Source organism: Hibiscus syriacus, unplaced genomic scaffold (genome assembly GCF_006381635.1).
Source record: "Hibiscus syriacus cultivar Baekdansim isolate YM2019G1 unplaced genomic scaffold, ASM638163v2 tig00111473_pilon, whole genome shotgun sequence".
NCBI lineage: Eukaryota > Viridiplantae > Streptophyta > Magnoliopsida > Malvales > Malvaceae > Hibiscus > Hibiscus syriacus.
In genome coordinates, this window is record NW_024063101.1 from 127436 (window position 1) to 149575 (window position 22140).

The 22140-nt window shown below is 36.4% G+C and overlaps 1 pseudogene; it reads left to right on the forward strand.

The window, feature by feature from the left end:
• Positions 1 to 18208: 18208 nt before the first annotated feature.
• On the forward strand, positions 18209 to 21571 carry LOC120163640 (annotated as a pseudogene).
• Positions 21572 to 22140: the final 569 nt, after the last annotated feature.

Sequence of the window (22140 nt, forward strand, 5' to 3'; positions counted from 1 at the left end):
AATTAGAGCATCATTTTAAAGTTCATTTCACCTTTTAGTCATTTAATTTAGGAGAATCTTGATTTAACTCTCGCATTAATGCCCGAGGGTTGATTTTAAGTATTGTATTAATTAATTTATTACAATGAATTAGGACTAATATCAAGGACTACATTTTAGGTTTGGTCCTTTAAGTTCCTTAAATTCCATAATTGAACACTTTAAGTTTAAAATGCCTTAATTAATCCACTTAGTAAAATTTTGTTTAATAATAAATTGTTTGATTGCATATTGATTGATAGTGTATCATCCGCCATTGTTTAGGGGTGACCACTATTAATCCTCGAAGTAAATCGACACCTTTTTTTAAAACCCCACATCATCATTTCAAAATTAAGGCAATGTTAATTTATTTGGACCACTAACGAAGCTTATGCTTGTGCTTGGGGCTGATTGTTATTGATCTTCGTAAATCAACACCGTTTTTAAAAATTTTCATACATAGTATATTTCAAATAAAATAAAATTTCGAACTCAAGCATTCCAATTTTAAAACATAAGGTAATCGATTAGGTACAAATTTTGGGCGTCGGGTGGGTGTTAATCCTTTCTCATGCTTAACAAACTCTCGAACTTGATTTCTAATTTTGCAGACAAAAAATGGGTATTTTAGATAAAATAAAAATGTTTTATTTAAATTACTATACTTAAGTATTCCAATCGAACCTTAAAATAATTGGTGACGACTTCTAATTTTTCATAAACCATTTTTTAAACTACGTCGATAATTCGTTTTCCACCCAAAAGATGATAACGATAGACATAATATATTAGTTTATAATATAGTATATATTATATATTATATATTAATATTATGGAGTATTTATATTATAAATAATATATTATTATATTATTATATTTATATTATAGTATTTATGTATTTTATTATGAATATTTATTTAGTGTTTATTATTAATTATTTTTATTCTTTTTTATTTAGGTTTAAAGAGTCCAAATTCAAAAGAAGGGTCCAACGCAGGAAACCTAATCTGCCTGACCCAACAGTTTGGGGTCCAAATATGTCCAAGATGATCCAAGCTCGGAATAGGCCTCATCAAGCTCACCGAGAAATTGTGATCGTTCATCTACTACGTGTGAGAATTATGCACCAGCAAGTCATCCTTCACGCGCCAATAAGAAATGAAAAGATTCTCTTTCCGGATTTCATGCGAAGCACAAAGAAATCTAGCAGTAACACAAATAAACCCAAACAAAGAAAGAAACTCTTTTTTAAGAGATTCAATCAACAAAAGTAAAAGACACTGAACCTTTTCAGTTTAAAGCAAGAAAAAATAAAAAGAGAAAGAAATCATTCTCCTTCAACAAAAATCCAAGCAAAAGGAAAACATACATCGTGGAAGGATATAAACTCATTATGGATGTCTCTTGTTCCCATTTAATGGGGTAAGAGGAGGTAAGATAGTAGGCTGTCCCCAACATTAGGTTAAGAGCAACTTCCGTAGGAGATCTCTAAATTATGAAATATCCTCCATAGAACTCGATCTCACGACCTCAAGGTTAAGAACCTTGTGCTCTACCAACTGAGCTGGATGATCATTTCGTGGAAGGATAAAAACACCTGCAAAACAAATGAAGGGGTCAATTCTGGAGATTTAGAATAAAAATACCAAAAAAGAGATTTAGAGTAAAGGAAACACGAGGAATGGAGGAGTCCAGCACTTAGCTTTTTATCGACGTGGGAGTCCAAATATCCACTTAAAAAACTGAATGGTTTAAGTAAACTTCAATCTTTGTTTCATAGATATACACGAATCAGGGTTTGTTTGGGTTTTTGGGGCCAATAGTGTTTAGGGTGAGAAAGGGGTTGGAATGGTGTAGATTTTAGGTTTTCGACCACCATAGGTGGTGGTCAATGTGGAAGTCAGGCTAGGTCAGCGGTGGAGAGCACCGGATTCTGGGCTGAGAGATGGATTGGGCTGCGAGCATTTTTAGGGAATTTTTTTTAGAGGTTATTAAATAAGCAAAAAACAGGGGAGAATATTATATAGGGGAGTGATCCAGGTGAGCCTGTTCGGTCTAAGAGGGACCTGAACAACGTGTTTCTAAGCAGTAGGACCTATTTCTCTTCGCGGTCCTTCCTAGTTTTAGAACTTTACAATTTAGTTCCTAAATCCTTAAATTAGTCCTTTTAGCTTGCAATTTAGTCAATGTAATTTTTTATTTTAATACAATTAAATTGCTGACCTTATTTTAATTATTTTTAATTATTAAATTAATATTTTATGTCATTTTTTTATGTTTGTGTAATGTTTTAATTTCAAGCACTCCTAATTATTAATTAACTTAATTAATTTTTTAAATTTTTAAATAACCCACGATATCCTAATTTTGTGATATTTACTAGTAAGCATGACTAATTAATTTGTTTCCTGATTTGATCATGATTAATTATCTTAATTTCGTAATTAAATTGTTTAATTTTTTAATTTATTGGTGGTATGACATTATATTTCGATAGGCATGATAGCCTCATCTGCATCTCAACCTTTCCATAATGAATTAAAAGGCAATGTTTGTTTATGTTAAATTATCAAAAAGGGCTATCTTAATCTACCTGAGTAGTGCAATTCGGTAATTTAAAATGGAGAAGAATCCTCTAGGGGAACCATTTAAAGTGATGACATTTTTAAGCTAATTAGGAGGGTAGAAAGGGAAATGTCTTGTATTTACATTTAGCAAGGATGAGCCACTCGATCCTATTCGATGGTTTAGACTCAATATTTATAAATATTTGAACATTGTGTATAAGACTTAGTAATTTTATTACTTTGTAAATTAATACAATATTCGATTACATAATGTTTCTTAATTCTTCTTGAAAAGGGGAAAATCGTCGTTGCACTTTAAATTAGATGATGTTTTCCCTCGGTTTGAAGTGTTGAAGTATTGTCAATTTAACATAAATTTTTATAAGAAATATTAATAACTCCCCGCTTTAATTGGAAAAGGTAGGGACGTCGTCCTACATATATTAGGTGATTAACTCTCACAAATTAATGCAATGAACAATTAACTTTTCTCTCTAGTTTAATTGGGTAAATGATGTAATCATTTAACTAAAAAGGGATCACTAAATTAAAGTTGAATCCATAATTTTCCATTGCAAAAACAATAATTAATCGATTAGATACCGATTTTCGGGTATTGTAGGGGTGGTAACCCTTCCCCACATGTAACCGACTCCCGAAATCGTTTTTCTGGAAATCATATCTAAAAGATATTTGGATAGTTTTTAAATTAAATTTTATTAAAAAGAAAAAAATATGTTTTAGTGATCCAATCAGACCTAAATAAAGATTGGTGATAACTCACTCGAACCATTTTCTAATTTTAAAAGGAAACCCCAATTTTTTTGTCAAAATGAACCCTAAAATTATTTTTTTTTCAAATTTTCAGGACGTTACAACAGCTTGGCGACTCCTCTGGGAACATTAGAGAGTCAAGCCATTAGTTGATTAAATATGTTCTTTGCAATGGAAATTGTGGATTCAACTTAATTTAATTTTTATCCATTGGTTATGCTTGTTTGTTTGCATCCATTTAATGGCCTATGCATACATGTGATTGTTCATACAGATGTGTGTACTCATGAATTTCAAATTTTTAGATTGTGTGGGCTGAATAGATTTGTAAAGTTTATATGTTAGTGTGTACTAAAGGTTGGCAGATCTCTCGTCACCCACTCACTACATTTGCATGACATAAATGCTATACTCGGGTTGACCCTCTTAAGTGGGGTGAAAGGGACACCTTCATATGAAATTTTTCCTCGTGTCAGGCTTATAAGTGACCTTGGGGTCCACACCTTATGCCTTCGTGGGATATGTTTCTTTGTATCAGGCATACGGAGGTGTAACCTATCGAATTTAACTCGATCTATATAAACTTATGATGGGTTTAGGATAGAGGGTTTGGAAAGTTTAAGGGGCACCAACAATGATATTTCGAGTACCTTTAACATTAGAGACAAAACCATGCATATAATGAACTATATAAATCTACATGGATCTAGATCATGTCAAACCCATAGGGAATCCTTGAATAGGTGTAGATAGACGAGAAACAGACATTTGGCCGTTTTCCCTTTATTTTTACTAAACATGTGAACAAGAAATCACGCTATTATGATTCATAAAAGCATGGGGTAGAAATCTTTGTAGGTAGGATTTATCATGAAAGGGTAGATAACTTTATGAGACAAGATTTACTGCATTTATCTTTTATTTATTTTTAGTTACGTCTTTCCTTTGATTTTTGTCCTTTACATCACATTCATACTAGAAGAGGTGTTGATCCATTGGTATTCCATAAATTAGAAGGTTTTCACTAATAGATAAAAGGTCCCAAAAAAATACAGTTTTGTATTCAGATGTACGTGCTTGGTCAGAAACAACACAGTTTGCCATCGGATTCCATGTTAGAGCTGTCAAGTAAGACTCATTTGTTGGAAATAAAACACTCACACAAAAAACTTTTATTTAAACTCAAACAAATATTACAAGAGCACTCTCACTCAAAAACAAGAACTACAACTCACTCTTATAAGACTTTGCTTTTTCACTCACTTAGAAGCTCTTAATTTTTCTTAATGCTTAAAACTAAAATGGGAAGGGGTATTTATACTACTCAAGAACAATCCTACACCACACAAATAAACTAATTTAAACCATTACAAATTCAACAAATATCTAACTCTCACCTAACTAAATTGATGTAAGCAATGACATCATTACTTAAATGATAAGCAATGACATCTTTAATTAAATGATGTAAGTATGACATCAATTAGTTTGGGTTTGGGTTTAGGCCCATAATGGATCAAGTTTATGATCCAACACCCCACTTAAACTTGATCTCGTGACCCCTAGTAGGTTCCTTAATCTTAAGAAGTCTTCGCTGGTCAGTGGCTTGGTAAAAATATCAGCAACTTGATCTTTTGACTTCACGTATTCAACTTCCACATATTTTCTTGCAACACACTCCCTTATATAGTGGTAGCGAATATCAATGTGCTTGCTTCGATCATGGAATACTGGATTCTTCGCTAAGGCAATGGCTGACTTGTTGTCGACACAAACCTTGGTAGGCTCTTCTTGTATCAAACCAATCTCCTTCAATAGATTTCTAAGCCAAATTGCATGAGAAACACATGAGGTAGCAGCAACATATTCCGCTTCACAAGTGGACAATGTGACAATCGGTTGTTTCTTTGACATCCATGTGAACGCAATATCTCCCATGAAAAATACGAATCCAGTAGTGCTCCTTCGATTATCTATGTCTCCACCCCAATCACTGTCGCTATATCCAACAAGATTGTAATCATTAGAAACTGAATAGAACAAGCCAAAGTCAATTGTACCTTTCAGATAGCGAAGATTCTCTTTGCAGCTTTAAATGGTGGTTGTTTTGGATTCCAGCGACAATCCAACTGCGTGAAGAAAATGGGTATCTCGTGCAAGTAGATAGCGTACTTCCTACCAAACTTTTGAAGAATGTGGATCTACACTTTCTTCTTCATGTTTGGTCATCTTGATCCCGTATTCTGCCGGTGTGCTTATTGGCTTACAGTTCTCCATCTTGAACTTATTCAGTATCTCCTTTGCATAGCTTTCCTGTGAAATGAAAAAAATTCCTCATTTTGTTGCTTAACTTCAATGCCAAGGTAGTACGCCATGAGCCCAGTCTGTCTCTGTCATCTCGAATTCTTTCATCATCACATCCTTGAATTCATTAAACATGCTTGGGTTACTTCCAGTGAAGATCAAATCGTCCACGTAGAGGCACACGATCAAAATATCTCCATATTTGATCTTGATATATAGAGCATGCTCGTAGGGACATTTGTTGAAGCCATTCTCTTAGAAGTACTTGTCGATTCGGCTATTCCATGCCCTTGGTGCTTGTTTTAGCCGTAAAGAGCCTTCTTCAACACCAACACCTTGTCTTCGTGCCCTTTGACTTCATAGCCTGATGGTTGCTGAATGTAAACTTCCTCTTCAAGAACTCCATTAGGAAGGCAACTTTACATCATCTGTTGTATCTTCCACTTGTTTTGAGCTGCCAAAGAAATGATTAGTCTGATAGTCTCCAATCGAGCAACAGGAGCAAATACCTCATCATAGTCAATTCCATCCTTTGACTATAGCCTTTAGCAACTAGCCTCGCCTTGTTCCTTTCAATCTCTCCTTTGGCATTTTGCTTTGTTTTGTACACCCATTGACACCTATCGCCTTATGTCCCTTGGGAGTGAGGTAAGTTCCCATGTGTCATTCTTCTAGATGGCCTTGATTTCTTCGTCCATCGCATCTCTCCATTTCTTTTCTTGTACCGCTTCTTGAAAGCTCACTGGTTCACAATCGGCAAACAGACAAAATAATATAAGATTATCTTGTCGTTCAGTTACCTCATAGAGATCTCTAAGGCTTCTTGTGCGTTGCACAACTCTTTCACTTTGACTCCCACTTGACGATGATGAAGGTGATGAGTCTCCTTGAGTTGTTGTGTTGGTGAAGTGGGTGGAGTTGCAAGCTCTTGTTGATTCAGTTGCTCCCTCATTGTCTGCTCATCTTCTTCAAACTGAGGAAAGAAATTGAAGTCATCTGTATGAGAGTTAAAATCCCATTCTCCTTTTTCGTTGAAGACCACATCTCGACTAATCACAAACTTCTTATTGTCTGATTGTACAACTTGTAGCCCTTCGAATTAGCATCATAGCCGATGAAGATAAAACTCTCACTTTTATCATCGTCGTTCTTCTCTCGTCTGGTACGTGAACATGGGCTACTTCCAAAGGTTCTCAAGTGGGAAATGCCAGGCTTTCTTCCACTCCATGCCTATTGCGGTGTCTTTCCCCATACACTTCTTGTTGGAGATTGATTTGACAAGTAGACTGTACACGATACTGCTTCCGCCCAAAATTCTTTGGGTAGTTTCTTTCTTTTAAGCATGCTTCGTGCCATGTCGAGGATTGTTCTATTCTTTCTTTCTGCCACACCATTTGTTGGGGGGATCTAGGAACTGTCATTGGTCGACGATTCCATTTGCTTCACAAAACTCTTGAAACTCCTTGGAAGTAAATTCTCCACCTCGGTCGGATCTCATGGCTTTGATCTTTCTACCGCTTTCTCTTTCCACTACTGCTTTGAACTTCTTGAGACTTCGAAAACTTCTGACTTATGTTTCAAGAAATATACCCAGGTTTTTCTTGAAAAATATCAATGAAGAAGAAAATAGTTACTGTTACCGAGAGAGCTCGGCTTGATCGGTCCACACACATCGGTATGGATGAGCTCAAGTGGCTTCTTGGCTCTTGTCTCTGACTCCTTTGGAAAGCTTTTCCTGAATTGTTTCCCAGCTAGACATCCTTCACAAAGCTGATCAGGATGGTTGATGCGAGGTAGTCCCTTCACCATCTCCTTCTTAGATAGCAGCTCTAGACCTCCAAAATTGAGATGCCCAAATCGAAGATGCCAAAGCCATGATGCATCTTTATAGCAAGCTTTCAGGCACTTTGCAACATCATTTTGTAGTTGATCAAGAACATTCTTCTTTGACATCGGCACTTTAGCAATGAAGTTATTCTTATCATTTTATAGAAAGATTATAATTATTCATTAATATCATAACCTTGTCTACCAGTTGCCCTAAACTTTAGTAGACATTTGAAATAAATTGATGTCTCCCATCTTTCAAACGGATAAGAATGTTACCTCTCCCTTTCATGCTATTGTGGAATCATCTCCAAACGAAACATTTCCGCTTACTGACTCGTCTAGCTCCACGAACATGTTTTTCCTTACACACATGTGATTACTTGCACCACTGTCAAGATACCAGGAATTTGCTTGGCCACCATCAGTTTCCTTTCGTGCTAGAAGAAGAGTTTCTTTGCCATCTCTCTACATTCTGAAGCATAATGCCCAAACTTTTGACAATTATAACATCGAAGTTGAGATTTGTCACGCCTGACATGCATATCTTTGAGTTGCAGCTTGAGGAGTTGCTCAGTAAACTGCTTCTTCTTATGCTTCTCTTCGTATGCATGCAATGATCCTTGGAGTTGCTCGATCGTCATTCTTCCAAGTCTTTAGTTTCTTCAATCGTCACGACGATGTGCTCAAATTTGGGATCCAACGAACGGAGTATCTTCTCTATTATCCTCACATAGTCTAACTTTTCACCATTTCTTTTTAATTGATTAGAAACAGCTACTACTCTTGAGAAATAATCTGAAATAGACTCAGATCCTTTCATGTTTAAGGATTAGAATTCACCTCTTAATGTTTGGAGACGAACCTTCTTCACTTGCTCGGATCCTTTGTAAGAGGTTTGCAGCTTCTCCCACGCTTCCTTGCTAGAGCTTGCACTTGAAATCTTTTCAAAACCATCATCATCTAATGCTTGATAGATGAGGTAGAGAGACTTCTTGTCTCTCTTTCTTGAATCCTTCAAAGTTGTCTTTTGATCTGGTGTAAGAGTAGCAAAAGCATCATCATCTGCAGGCTCGTTATAACCTTTCTCTATGATATCCCACACATCTTGTGATCCAAGAAGTGCCTTCATTTTGATACTCCAATTGTCGTAGTTGTTGTTGTTGAGTGTCGGAACTTGGAATGGTGCCATACCATTTGCCATATCTCTCAATATAATGAGATTTTGTAAAATCCGATTGCACGGATGAATCCGGAACGATGAAAAAAAAACTTTGGAGGGACTTGGACAACTCGGTCAAGGGCTCCAACTCGGCTCAACTCGGTGAGTCAACTCGATTTTCTGGCAGCAGTCTTCCGGCGGTGCGTGGCGGTGCGTCACAACTCAGATTGAGAAAATTCTGGCGGCGTCGGATTCCTCTCGTCGAGACCTTCGATCTTTCCAACTCTCTCTGATGCCACTTTGTTTGGAAAAAAACACTCACACAAACAACTTTTATTTAAACTCAAACAAATATTACAAGAGCACTCTCACTCAAAAACAAGAACTACAACTCACTCTTATAAGACTTTGCTTTTCACTCACTTAGAAGCTCTTAATTTTCTTAATGCTTAAAAACTAAAATGGGAAGGGGTATTTATACTACTCAAGAACAATCCTACACCACACAAATAAACTAATTTAAACCATTACAAATTCAACAAATATCTAACTCTCACCTAACTAAATTGATGTAAGCAATGACTCATTACTTAAATGATGTAAGCAATGACCTTTAATTAAATGATGTAAGTAATGACATCAATTTAGTTGGGTTTGGGTTTAGGCTCCCATAATGGATCAAGTTTATGATCCAACATCATTTTAGTAGCAAGCAGAATGATTTGCAAGGACTCAAGAATGTGTGGGACAGTTGGACTATCAGGACCAGACAACATTTCCAACAACTATATGGTGGCATTACAGGGTTTGCAATATGTAAAGGTGGATGAACCGCTTCTTCATGCCTTGTATCAATTTTGGAAGACATGGTACCATTTTTTCACCTTCAATGGAGAAGATATGGTTCCCACTGTTGAAAAGTACATGGCTCTATTTAACATCAAAAAATTAAAGTGATCGAATTAAGCAGAAAGGTGAATCGAAGGCATCCTTGGGTCTGTATTAAAGAAATCGTCAACAACATTTAGACTAAATGGAAAGAATTAAAGCTTTCACTCTAGCAATCTATGTACTAGTGATATTTCTAAGAGTTATGGGGCATGTTGAATGATAGTATTGAAAGGTATGGGTAGATTTGGATGCGCTCACTATAACAAGTTTTGATTCACAACCACTTATAGAAATTGCTTATGTATCCCTCCATCGGTTCGCCATAATTACCCACATTTGAGTGAATTCTTATAACAAAAATGGCAAAAGAAAAGACGTATGGATCAAGATCTTAGGAATCTATGAGATAAAGATATTGTCTGGCGTGCACCATGGTTTGACCATTATAAATTCTTGTACAAGTATGGTAATCAATACTGGGTGACGTGTTAGGATTATGGGGAGGTATTGGATACGCGCTGATTTTAGTGATCAAACAATTTGGTGGAAGATAATACGTTTTAGTAACACATGGTTGAGTAAGTTTGAGTTCATGTTTCAAGGAGGCCATTATAAAAGAAAATACGCAAAGTAGCTAACTCTTGGAAAGTGATATTTCGATCCAAGTTACTTTATGGAGATGATATGTTTACTCCATATTTTAAAGCCTGGAGGCGTCGAAGAAGAAATGAGACACTCCTTGTGCCTACTAATGAACCAGTTGTTTATTTAGAATAACAGTTAAGACCAATTTCTTCACCCTAAGATACCAAAGATTGGAATTCGAGGCTGAGAGAGTTAAGTGTGCCATGTTAAAAAAAGCTAGATCTCAAAAATTATCTGATGAGCATTGATGTGGCTTTCCATATAGATAAGCTGAAGGAAATATGAAAGGAGAAAAAAAGAATTGAGTCTGAGTATACCGAGTAAGAAAATTTCAGTAATTGAGCAAAAGGATCGGTGGACCGAGTAAGACATCTCAACAATGGACTGACAATTTGGAAGTTGTAAATAACCAAGTTGTGAATTTGTGAAGGAAATTGAGCACCTTACTTTATAAGTAGGAGTAAAAGGCAGTAGCATGAAGAACTGGAAACTGATAGGAGGTATAGGATCAGAGATATCAAAGTTGAAAAGCCTAAATATGATGAACTGAGAGTTGAAAGAATGCACTTAAATAGAGATTTAAGAATAGAAAACCACTGAATCAGGGAAATAGTAGTCGATAGAGATAATAGGCTACAAGAGTTGAAACTAAAAGACAAAGGATCAAAGAGCTCAAGACTGAGATGGGGCACAAAGCAAAGAACTGTGGTCAGAAAGAGAAGGTATAAACTGTATGATCGAGGGAAAACTTGATGAAATGACGCCTTAACAGGGAGATGCACTATGAAAGACTAAAATATAGAGGAAATTGCCCGTAACATGTAGGAGATGGAAACAATGTATGTGAAGAGCTAACAACACTCGAACCTAGATATTGAGCTCAAGGCTATGTTTCAGAAGTCAAAGACACTCTTATGCAAGGACAAGTTCAGCGTTGATCGAAAGATTCAAAATTCATCCGTGAGAAGAATAGGACTTTACAATCATAGATTAGAGAACTAGGAAAAAAAATTACAGCATGGTAGAGTGAAAATCTGAATCTAGAGAAGAAGATTCAAGACATAAACTGCGGCTGGAAAGATACCACTCAACACTCTGCAGGAATGGTTGCTAAACGAACACGCATCATGGATGAGGCCACTCCATAAATGACTGACATAACACGATACATGAGAGTGCTAGGAGAAGAATCTAAAGCTATTGAGGCCATATTGATCCTCTTTCGGACTATGGAAGAAGAGTCACTTTGATGACTAATGAGATTTTAGATTTAAATAGAAATGCTAGATTGTATATGTAATTGAATTATTTGTTATATTTGGTATTTTTTTTCAATGAAATTTGTTCTATGATTGAATATATTTGGATCAGTGCTTTTTGTTGCATTGAATATGCATTCATTTCACAATGTATTACATTAATTTTATTTATATCTTTTTGCACTGTAGTATGCATACATGCTAAAAAGATCAATTAAAAATAAATGTAAGGTTGTGTAATAGAAAAATAAAACTGGTTGATACTATTACACATCCTCACAACACTCATTTTAAAGCAAGGCAAATATAGAGAAAACTAAAGGAAATCGAGGACAACCTTGCTATGCTATAGAAAGATTTGGAATATAAGTTAAGCCAAATCCACCATGGATTTCATTGCTAGAAACCAGATTGCTTTGGTCAACCAAATCATGGCAATACTGTGTTATAGACTGGATTTTTGTAGAGAAGAATGTCGAAAGAAAATAGGTTTTAGAAGAAGAATTGAGAGATTTCAGAAGAAGTTTGCATCATTCATTTTCTAAGAAAATTTTTACAATCAAGCCTAGTATTATTTAATTACATGAGCCATAGAATTCCTGCCAGCTGTCTAGTGTCATAACAACTATCTAACAGAATGATTCTTCTCTTTCTATTCTTTCTCAGATACTGGGCCTTCGTGTTGGGCTGCTCCATCATGCCATTCCCTTCCAGGCCTGCTCCTCTGCTGTGGTAAGTTTCCTTTGCCTCTCACGTGATTTTAATTCCCAATCCTATCTTCAATCCCTAACCCTCGATCCCCATTTCCCAATTGCTCCTGCTTCCTCATCTCTCTTCTTCGATGCTTCCTCTTCTCTCTTCTTCTCCAACCATAACAATACCCATCCCTCGAGACGAGCCTTGTCCCCAAGGATCGAACGCCGGAAACTGGCCTTTGAGAGTCGTATAATCCTCCCAAGTATCATTTTCTTCAGTCAGATTCTCCCAACGAACCAAAAGCTGAGTGACAGGTTTTCCCTTTCTATTTACGATTCGTCTTGCCATAATCTTCAAGGGTTTGATTTGTAACCCTCCTTCTTCATCTACTGTAGGAGGTTCAGTGACAGCAATCAATGAATCGCCGATGAACTTCTTCAAAAGGCTCACATGGAAGACTGGATGCAAGCGAGAGGATTTCGGTAAGTCCAATCGATAAGCGACTTTTCCAATCTTTTCAAGAATTTATAAGGTCCATAATATTTTGCTGCTAATTTCAAATTCTTTCTCAGGGCAATAGATGTCTGTCGATAGGGCTGCAATTTCAGGTAGACCATATCTCCTACTTCAAAAACCCTTTCAGTTCTGTTTTTATCTTGTTGCTGCTTCATGCGATTACTTGCCATCTGCAATTGAGTTTGAATTAACTGTCTAGTAACTTCTCTGTTGTTCATGATTTCTGCAATAGTATGTACTGTAGACTCTGTAGGCCAAACCATAATAGGTGGTTGTAGCCATATAAAGCCTGAAAAGGAGTTAACTTGAGAGCAGTATGATAAGTGGTATTATACCACCATTCAGCATGTGATAGCCACTTAGTCCATTGCTTAGGTTTATAAAACAAAACCCTCTCAAATACTGCTCCAGACACTGGTTAACTCTCTCTGTTTGACCATCTGTTTCTGGATGGTAAGCAGTGCTGAACACTGTCTTGGTGCCTAACTGTTTCATAAATTCCTTCCAAAATAAACTTGTGAAGGTCTTATCCCTATCAGAAATGGCCATTTTAGGCTGGCCATGTAGCTTGTACACATTGTCTAAGTAGAGCTTAGCCACCTCTGCTGTAGAATAGGGGTGAGCTAAAGGGAGAAAATGACTGTATTTGGTAAATTTATCCATATTACCAAAATACAATTTTTCTTTAGTGAAGTAGGCAACCCTTCAATGAAATCCATAGAAATTATTTCCCAAGCCTGGTTAGGAATAGGTAGTGGCTGTAATAAACCAGGCTTTGCTAAATGCTCCACTTTAGTTTGCTGGCAAGTCTGGCAACATCTAACATAAGCAGCAACCATAGATTTAAGATTTGGCCAATAAAAATTAGACCTAATCTTTATATGTAGCCTGAGCCCCGGAGTGTCCCCCTTGAGGAGAGTCATGTAAAGATTGTATAATCTGTAATCTAAGGCTTCCAGTAGCTCCAATATAAACTCTCCCATCATATCTAAGAACAGCCTTAGAAAACTTCCACTTACTGTCAGCCAGAGGAGTAATAGTCAGAATTGAAATCCAATTCTGAGCTAAAGAGTCACTCTTATAGCTTTCTTCAATCTCCTGAACCCAACTAGGTATCAAAACTGTCACTCCATAGTCAAGCATTGAGCTTGATCCTCCCATCTTCTAGATAAAGCATCAGCAACCACATTTGATTTTCCCTTTCTATACTGAATTGTATAATCTAATCCAATAACTTTGTCAACCCTTTCTTTTGGATAGTTGTAGTTAACTTTTGCTCCAAAAGAAACTTTAGGGGCTCATGATCAGTCTTAATAATAAATGATGCACTTTCCAAATAATGCCTCCATTTAGACACAGCCAAGAGAATAGCAAGATATTCTCTTTCATAAATAGATAATGCTGAGTGTCTAGGGCTTAGAGCTTTACTCAAATAAGCAATAGGTCTTCCCTCCTGAGATAAAACAGCCCCTACACCTCCTGAGCTAGCATCTGTTTCTAAATAAAATGTTTTAGAAAAATCAGGCAATGCTAAAACTGGAGCAGAACACATAGCCTTCTTAAGATCTTCAAAAGCACTGTAAGCAGCAGAATTCCAGTGAAAACCATCCTTTTTAACATCTGTGTTAATGGTTTGCTAATAATACCATAGTGCCTAATAAATCTTCTGTAATATCCAGTTAGACCTAGAAACCCTCTGAGAGATTTAAGGGTTTAGGCTGAGGCCAATTCTGCATAACTTCCACTTTGCTAGGATCAGTAGACACTCCTGCAGCAGAGATAATATGGCCAAGATATTCCACTGTAGTCTGGCCAAAAAAAACACTTAGATAACTTTGCAAATAACTGGTTCACCTTCAAAACTTCCAAAACAAGCCTCAAATGTTCAACATGTTGTTGCATACTGCTGCTATAAATCAAAATATCATCAAAGAAGACTAAAACAAATTTTCTAAGAAAGGAACTGAACAGCCATTCATGAGAGCCTGAAATGTAGCAGGTGCATTAGTAAGGCCAAAAGGCATTACCTTAAACTCATAATGCCCTTGATGAGTTCTAAAGGCAGTTTTGTAAATATCTTCTGGTTTAATTCTGATCTGCCAATAACCTGATCTCAAATCAATCTTAGAAAAGTAAACTGCCCCATTTAACTCATCCAATAAGTCTTCCACTATAGGAATAGGAAACTTATCTTTGATGGTCAAACGTTTAGTTGTCTGTAGTCCACACAAAACCTCCAAGTGCCATCCTTCTTTTTAATAAGAAGGCAGGGAGAGGCAAAAGGGCTCCTGCTTGGCTGAATGACAGAAGAAGAAAGCATAGCAGCTATCTGTTTTTCAACTTCAGTCTTCTGATTATGAGGAAATCTATAAGGCCGTAGATTAACAGGTGTGGCAGTAGGTATTAGTGGAATTGCATGGTCATGTGACCTCTGAGGAGGTAGGCCTTCTGGTTCAGCAAAAACCTTGCTGTATTTATCCAATATAGGTTGCAATTCTATAGGAACAGAAGAAGAGTGTCCTGTCATAGTCAATAGGATAATATGACCAATAATATCAGAATCCCTTGCACTCATTTTAAGCAAAGTAGCTCCTGATATTTGATATAATTCAGTAGAGGGTTGTTGACCCTGAATACAAATCTGTTCCCCTTCATGATCAAAACTTAGTGTCATATTATTAAAGTCCATCAAAATTGGACTGAATAACTTCATCCAATCAACTCCCAATACCATGTCACTGCCTCCCAATTTAAGTAATCTAAAATCATAGGAAAAAGTATGTCCTTGCATTTCCCATTTAACCTTGTTGCATCTAGCAGAACTGAACAACTGTGGCCATTAGCCACAGTAATAGCCAAAGGATAAGCAGTATTAATCTGTATGCCAGCATCAGCCCATGTAGGAGTTAAAAAACTGTGTGTACTGCCACTGTCAATTAGGATATTCAATGGTTTTCCCTGAATAGTGCCCTGTATTCTCAATGTATTATGGCCAATGCAGCCAGTAATAGCATTCATAGAAATTTCCAGATTTTCCTCTTCTTTGTTGAATTTGCTCAGCATCAGTAGGACATACCTCTAATAGAGAAGGATCAACTTCTTCAGTAATCATATTCAATTGCCTGGTTTTACACTGATGGCCCGGCAAATACTTTTCACCACATTTAAAGCAGAGGTTATTTTGCCTTCTGTAATCCATAAGATTTTGCTTTGGATTTGGTACTGCTGTAGGTTTTGTAGGTATTGGCAGTGTAGGTTTAGATGTATATAAGGGGTTTGGGTAGGGTGGGTTTTTAAAGAAGACCTCACTCTTCTGTTCTCAAACTCCACAGACAGTTCATACAGTTTGGCCTGTTTAGATGCTTCAGATAAGTTTTTAGGATCTAAAGCCTTGACCCTATGCTTGATATCATCTCTAAGTCCACTAATAAAAAGTGACACAAAAAATTCCTCAGTCAAAGTAGGATTCTGCAACAACATATGAGGTTGTAACTCCTCAAACTTCTCTTGATAATCTTCCACAGACCCTTTCTGAGTCAATTTAGTGAACTCCTCAACAATATCAGAAAAAGTTCTATCACTGAATCTATGACAAAGATCAGCTTCAAATTCATGCCATGTCACATGGTGTTTCTGCATAATGTAACCATCAAACCAAACTTCTGCCTTGCCTGTTAAATACATTGTAGCTAGTTCCACTCTCTGCTCAACAGGAACCCCACAAATAGAAAAGTATTTCAGGCACTTCTGCACCCACCCTCTCGGATTAACCCCTTCAAAGAAAGGAAGTTCTATTTTAGGTCTATTCCACATAATCCCAGAACTAAATGAACTCCCTGGCCCCTTTTTTTCAGCATCTAGTCCCACTATAATAGGTCTAGATTCACTATTTTCACCCATTTGATTCTCAGGCCTATAACTGTTCTTAATGGCTAAACAATCATCAGGTTTAGACTTTAATATCCCAGGTTCATCAGTTTATAAGTAAACCTAGATTATCATTCAGCACAGTCACCATAACAGGAGTCTTTTCCTTATTTTAGAAGTATCAAGAGATTGTACCTGCTCACCACAGATTGCACTTGGTCACCAGTTCTGCCTGTCAATATCTTCAATAGCTCTTCCACATAGCCCTGATTCGTTTCCATTCTAGACTCCAATGCATTGATTCGATTCTCTTGATTTTCCCACCATTTGGGTGGATTGGTTTCATCCCGTCCTTGTTTAACTAAAGCAGTTAATTCTTCAATCTGCTTTTGCAACCCTGATAAATCAGCTTCAGCCATAGTTTGATTCTTCTTTGGCATGCCAGAATCGAGGCTCTGAATACCAATTTGTTATAGACTGGATTTTTGTAGAGAAGAATGTCGAAAGAAAATAGGTTTTAGAAGAAGAATTGAGAGATTTCAGAAGAAGTTTGCATCATTCATTTTCTAAGAAAATTTTTACAATCAAGCCTAGTATTATTTAATTACATGAGCCATAGAATTCCTGCCAGCTGTCCAGTGTCATAACAACTATCTAACAGAATGATTCTTCTCTCTATCTTTCTCAGATACTGGGCCTTCGTGTTGGGCTGCTCCATCACGCCATTCCCTTCCAGGCCTGCTCCTCTGCTGTGGTAAGTTTCCTTTGCCTCTCACGTGATTTTAATTCCCAATCCTATCTTCAATCCCTAACCCTCGATCCCCATTTCCCAATTGCTCCTGCTTCCTCATCTCTCTTCTTCGATGCTTCCTCTTCTCTCTTCTTCTCCAACCATAACATACTGACAGGGTTGAACCTGGTAAATATTTCAAGGGTTGGAGGTTCTGAAGAAGTAGTGGCGCATCCCTCGCCAAATTTGGTGATCTCACTTGGAAATTTCCAAGGATATCCGAGAGATTCTTCTGCCACAAAGGAGTAAACTTCAATAACAAATCCTCATAATAACCCCGAAGACTACCTTGTCCCAAACCTAGATGAAGGGATAAGTAAAAGAAAATAGAGAACAAAATAATACAACTGGATGATCAGATGAGGGCTATAAAGGAGAAGACCATCTGTATTGGGTTGATGGTTTAGAACTAAGCAACGTTTCAGATTTAATCCTACCCCCTAAATTCAAGATCCTAAACTTCAAGAAGTTTGACAGGTCAGTTGCTATTCGGCTCATATCACTATATTCTATCGAAAGATGATTAGATACGTGACGAATGACCAACTACTAATCGATTGCTTCCAAGATAGCCTGATAGGGTCGGGTATCGGTTGGTATAACAAGCTTAATATAGGCTAATTAATTCAAGGAAGGATCTTTCCACATTATAAGAAAATATACCTTTAATGACACACGAACGATGACACATGTTAATTTATGACTTGCAAAAAATATGTCTTAAAAAATGTCATATTTATTAAAATCTGAACGATTTATGAATTATAATATGTGTTATATTTAATAATCGTAATCTAAAAATTTAACAAACACACGGAATATATTTTTTCATTGTGTACCATCTCTAAAAGTCATTTTTAATTTACCCCCATAATTTTCGTACGCATGCTTTCCCGCCTTTTGTTGTTTTCGACCAATAAACATATATCTCACTCTCTACATAGAATCTTGCCTTTATTCGTCTTTTGTCAGGTACCCTTTGCTTTTCGCCTCTTTGGTTGCCTGCTATTTATTTCTCACTTCAACAAACTCCTCCTACACTGATTCATTGAAGGGTTCTTTAAGATATATTTCTTTCTCTTGTGTTTTTGATTGTTGAATGTGACTTCGCTGTGAAATAGAATTCCAATAATGATGGAGAGGGCAGAGTCATGCCAAAAGCTATATACAAGACTACGGTTATGGGAGTTCCCTGATGAGTATGTGATTGAAACCACCGATGGTTCTTCTGCTTCCTCTTTGTCAATTAATCGTGTAGATGCCTCAATCAAGCTCGTTGGTGGGTTTTCACCCCATCTTTCTATTCTTCTGCTTCTCTTTTCAATTTTGGTCTTTGGTTGGTAAAGTGTTAGATGGTTTACTGGACGTTTTTCTTCGTTCTATAGATGCTATTCCAGAATGCAGCGCTGTTCGTGGTCCTAAGATTCAGGCCATCTTTGGAGTAGTTGGAATGCTAAAGCTTGTTGCAGGTATGATAGGTTTCTATGAATTCTGATTTTTTAATTATCCTTTATTTATTTGGTTTATTCATAACGGAAATTTAGCTGGGGACCCCAATTGAACGGTGAAAATATGTGCCTGATTAGATCAGTAGGGCATATAAATCTGTAAGAACCAAATGAGACTACAATTTTTTGATAGAAATAGAGTAGTCCTCGTTAAAAACCCCTTCATAACCTCCATGCTACAACAGTAACATGAAGGAGGAAAAGAGTGCCTAAGAATTTATTAATATAAGAATAATACATAGTCAGATCCTAAAAAACTTCTGTTACAACATAACACTTGAACACCAAACTAACTACACTAATGCAACCAACTCAGAAACATAACAACCTAAACACACAACCTATTAATCAATATATTCCTTCTTTAGCTAATTTTTCCAATTCCCAATTAGCAGCTCTCAAAATGAGACGACAATTGGTTTTCGTTTTACTTTTGTTATTTGATTGTATTCTCAGAATTGAGGCCGGTGGTATTTCCATATCTCCAATCATTTTTATGTGTTAAATTTTATGTGCTTAGGATCATATTTAATTGTTGTAACGGAGCATGAATGTGTTGCATCTTACTTGGGGCATCCCATCTTCAAAGTAGTATCCATGAGAATTCTTCCATGCGATCATTCGCTTAAAAACTCTTCTCCAGAACAAGTACAGTCTTTTTCCTCACTTCTTCTAGCAGGTGTAATTGAATTGGTTGATTCACACAAGAATCTTTTATACATTTTGTCAGAAAAAGGTGGAGAGTGAAATTTCTGGGCTTCTAAAAGTTGCAGAGAGGATTGTTGGCCTCTTTTCTTATGGCGCCAATTTAACGCTGAGGTGAACTACTTTGTCAAATCAGGCCTTGTATGCACGCTTAGAACAATTTTCTTTCTCAAAACAGTCACACATCAAGCAAAAAAGGTTCTGATGTGCACACCAGCATCTTTCTCAGTGACATCTTCTTAGAGAAACTTCCAACCAGAGCAGTTTACAATTACATGAAATCTCTGTATTATAAATATCAACCTTATGTACGCACATGCAAACTGCTAACTATAAGTTTATATGTGGTGGTCCTAGAAGGGGTAAAGTGCAATTCCCTTTAGACACACTGGAAAATGGATTGACTTAGATATGCCTTTGTTCTGTAGGTTTAAGATGACACATAGAGAGCGCATTTGTGAGAAACATAACATGTTGTGAGGCAAAACAAGAAACTGGCCCTTTAATATGTTCAAGTTAACTATCACCACTAAGTTTTTCCAGTATAATCATCAAGATTTTAGTTTGTTACTGAAGGCCAATAGTATGTCATCAAACAGTTTGCAAACTTCCGATATATATCAATAGGCTAGGCACTTTGGAATTATTAGCAATTATGTACTTTTTTTTTCATTTTTGCCAGTTGTTATATTTTCTTTAAATATTTATATTTTTGGTGAAAATAACCATTATATGATTTTGTGCACAACAGTGCTCAGTGATTAAATGATCTGGGACACGAATCTAAATTACTTCCTCTTTGGAGACGGGTAAATTGCTCAATTTTTAAGTACCTAACAGATGGATTACTCTCTTTGTTTTCTATTTTACGAGATTTTTAGATGAGCCTTTTCCTTATGGTAGTTTGCTTTTATGGTAGTTTTTGTAAGTGCAGTATTCAATATTCATCAAAATTTCCATGTGATTCTTTGTTGCCACTAAATTACTAAGAGGCTTTTCCTTATGTTACCAAATGCTTTCCACAGGCAGAACCCATATTTCTTTGGAACAATTATACGTTGGAAGTACTTATAGACCACAAGGTGAGCCTTTTCCTTTAGTAGCTGTGTAGTTTCATGCCCCACATTTGCATCATTTGAATTTGAACTAGCTAACTCCTTTTAGGTTATGTGATTGCAGCTTGATCCATTTTTGCTTCCAGTTGTCCAAGGGAGTATCCTTGATGAAACTATTACTTTTAGCAATTTTTGGCATGAAAGTTCTTATTCCTTCTTAACTGATTCATTACTAGTGTCGACTTTCTATATGAAGCATCCCCTTAACTGCCAATTAGGTTTTCAAAACTTCCAAGAAGCCATTGGAAAAGAAATTGTTGTTGTTATATTGATTGCTAGGAGATGTACCCGGAGAAATGGTAGCCAAAGCTAGAAATGGCTCTCAATATTTTTAGGTTGGCTTTATCTTGCCTGCAATTTATTTTTCAATTTGTACTGTTGTGAAGGGAAGGGTTTGAATTATTCAATGTTGCAAAAGCAATGAAAATCTGGTAGACTAGTACTATTACAGATTCTCTTTTTTAATATGAACAAATTCGTACCTTTTGCAAGTTCCATTCATGCTTGTACTGGATAAATTTCATTATCTGTACAAAATATTACCTGGCAAGATTGCCTCATCCATTTTGAGCTTGGGACGGATAGGAAATGGATTTTCCAAATGGATATATAAAATAATATTTAAACCCTGCTTCATTTCTTACTTTCAAGCTTTTTAGGCTTTATGTAGGCAACTTAATCTCAATGATTATGTATCGTTTGAAAGGAACCCAAATGTGGAGAAGGGGAGCTGATCCTGATGGGTATGTTGCAAATTTTGTGGAAAAGAGCAAATTGTGCAGATGAATGGTTTTATTGCTTCATTTGTTCAGGTAACAGTCACTACTTGTTTAATCTCTATAAAATCAATATGTAATAAAATTTTGCCTCTTTTTAAGTCCTTATATTCCTTAGAGAAGTACCAAGAACAAACGTCCCCCCTGAAAAGTAGAAATTTATTAATAAATAAAGGTTTTATAAACCAAAAGTAATCAGACAGATCAAAACAAGGTACAAGCATTAAGAACCTCTTCCAAGTGCAATCAACAGTGGGCTGACTCTACCCAATCCTGCCTTTGCCAATTTTTCAGTGTCCAAGTTATGAGGGCGATATTTTATTTTCACGTTCTACGGGTTATTGGATCAGATTGTTATAAACCCCTGCCCTTGTTTTGCCTTCGAGGGTCAATGCCGTTTCTTTGGGAGCAAATTGCTGATTTGACTTATAAGCCTAAGTTTGAGATTGTAAAACCTGAAGAAGTTGTAAGCGTGTTCATTTATTGCAACTATTTTATTGCACACATGAATTTCTTCTACCTTCACTGACTTTTCTGGTATTATGACATTATGTAGCCCCGAGTGTCTGAGAGGCATTTTCTGGATCTAAGGAAAGAATATGGAGTTGTACTAGCTATTGATCTTGTCAACACAGTGAGCATTGGATGACTATGGTTTGCAGTATGCGTTCTAATTTATTATATTGATATACTCAAATCCTCTTATGAAATGCATAG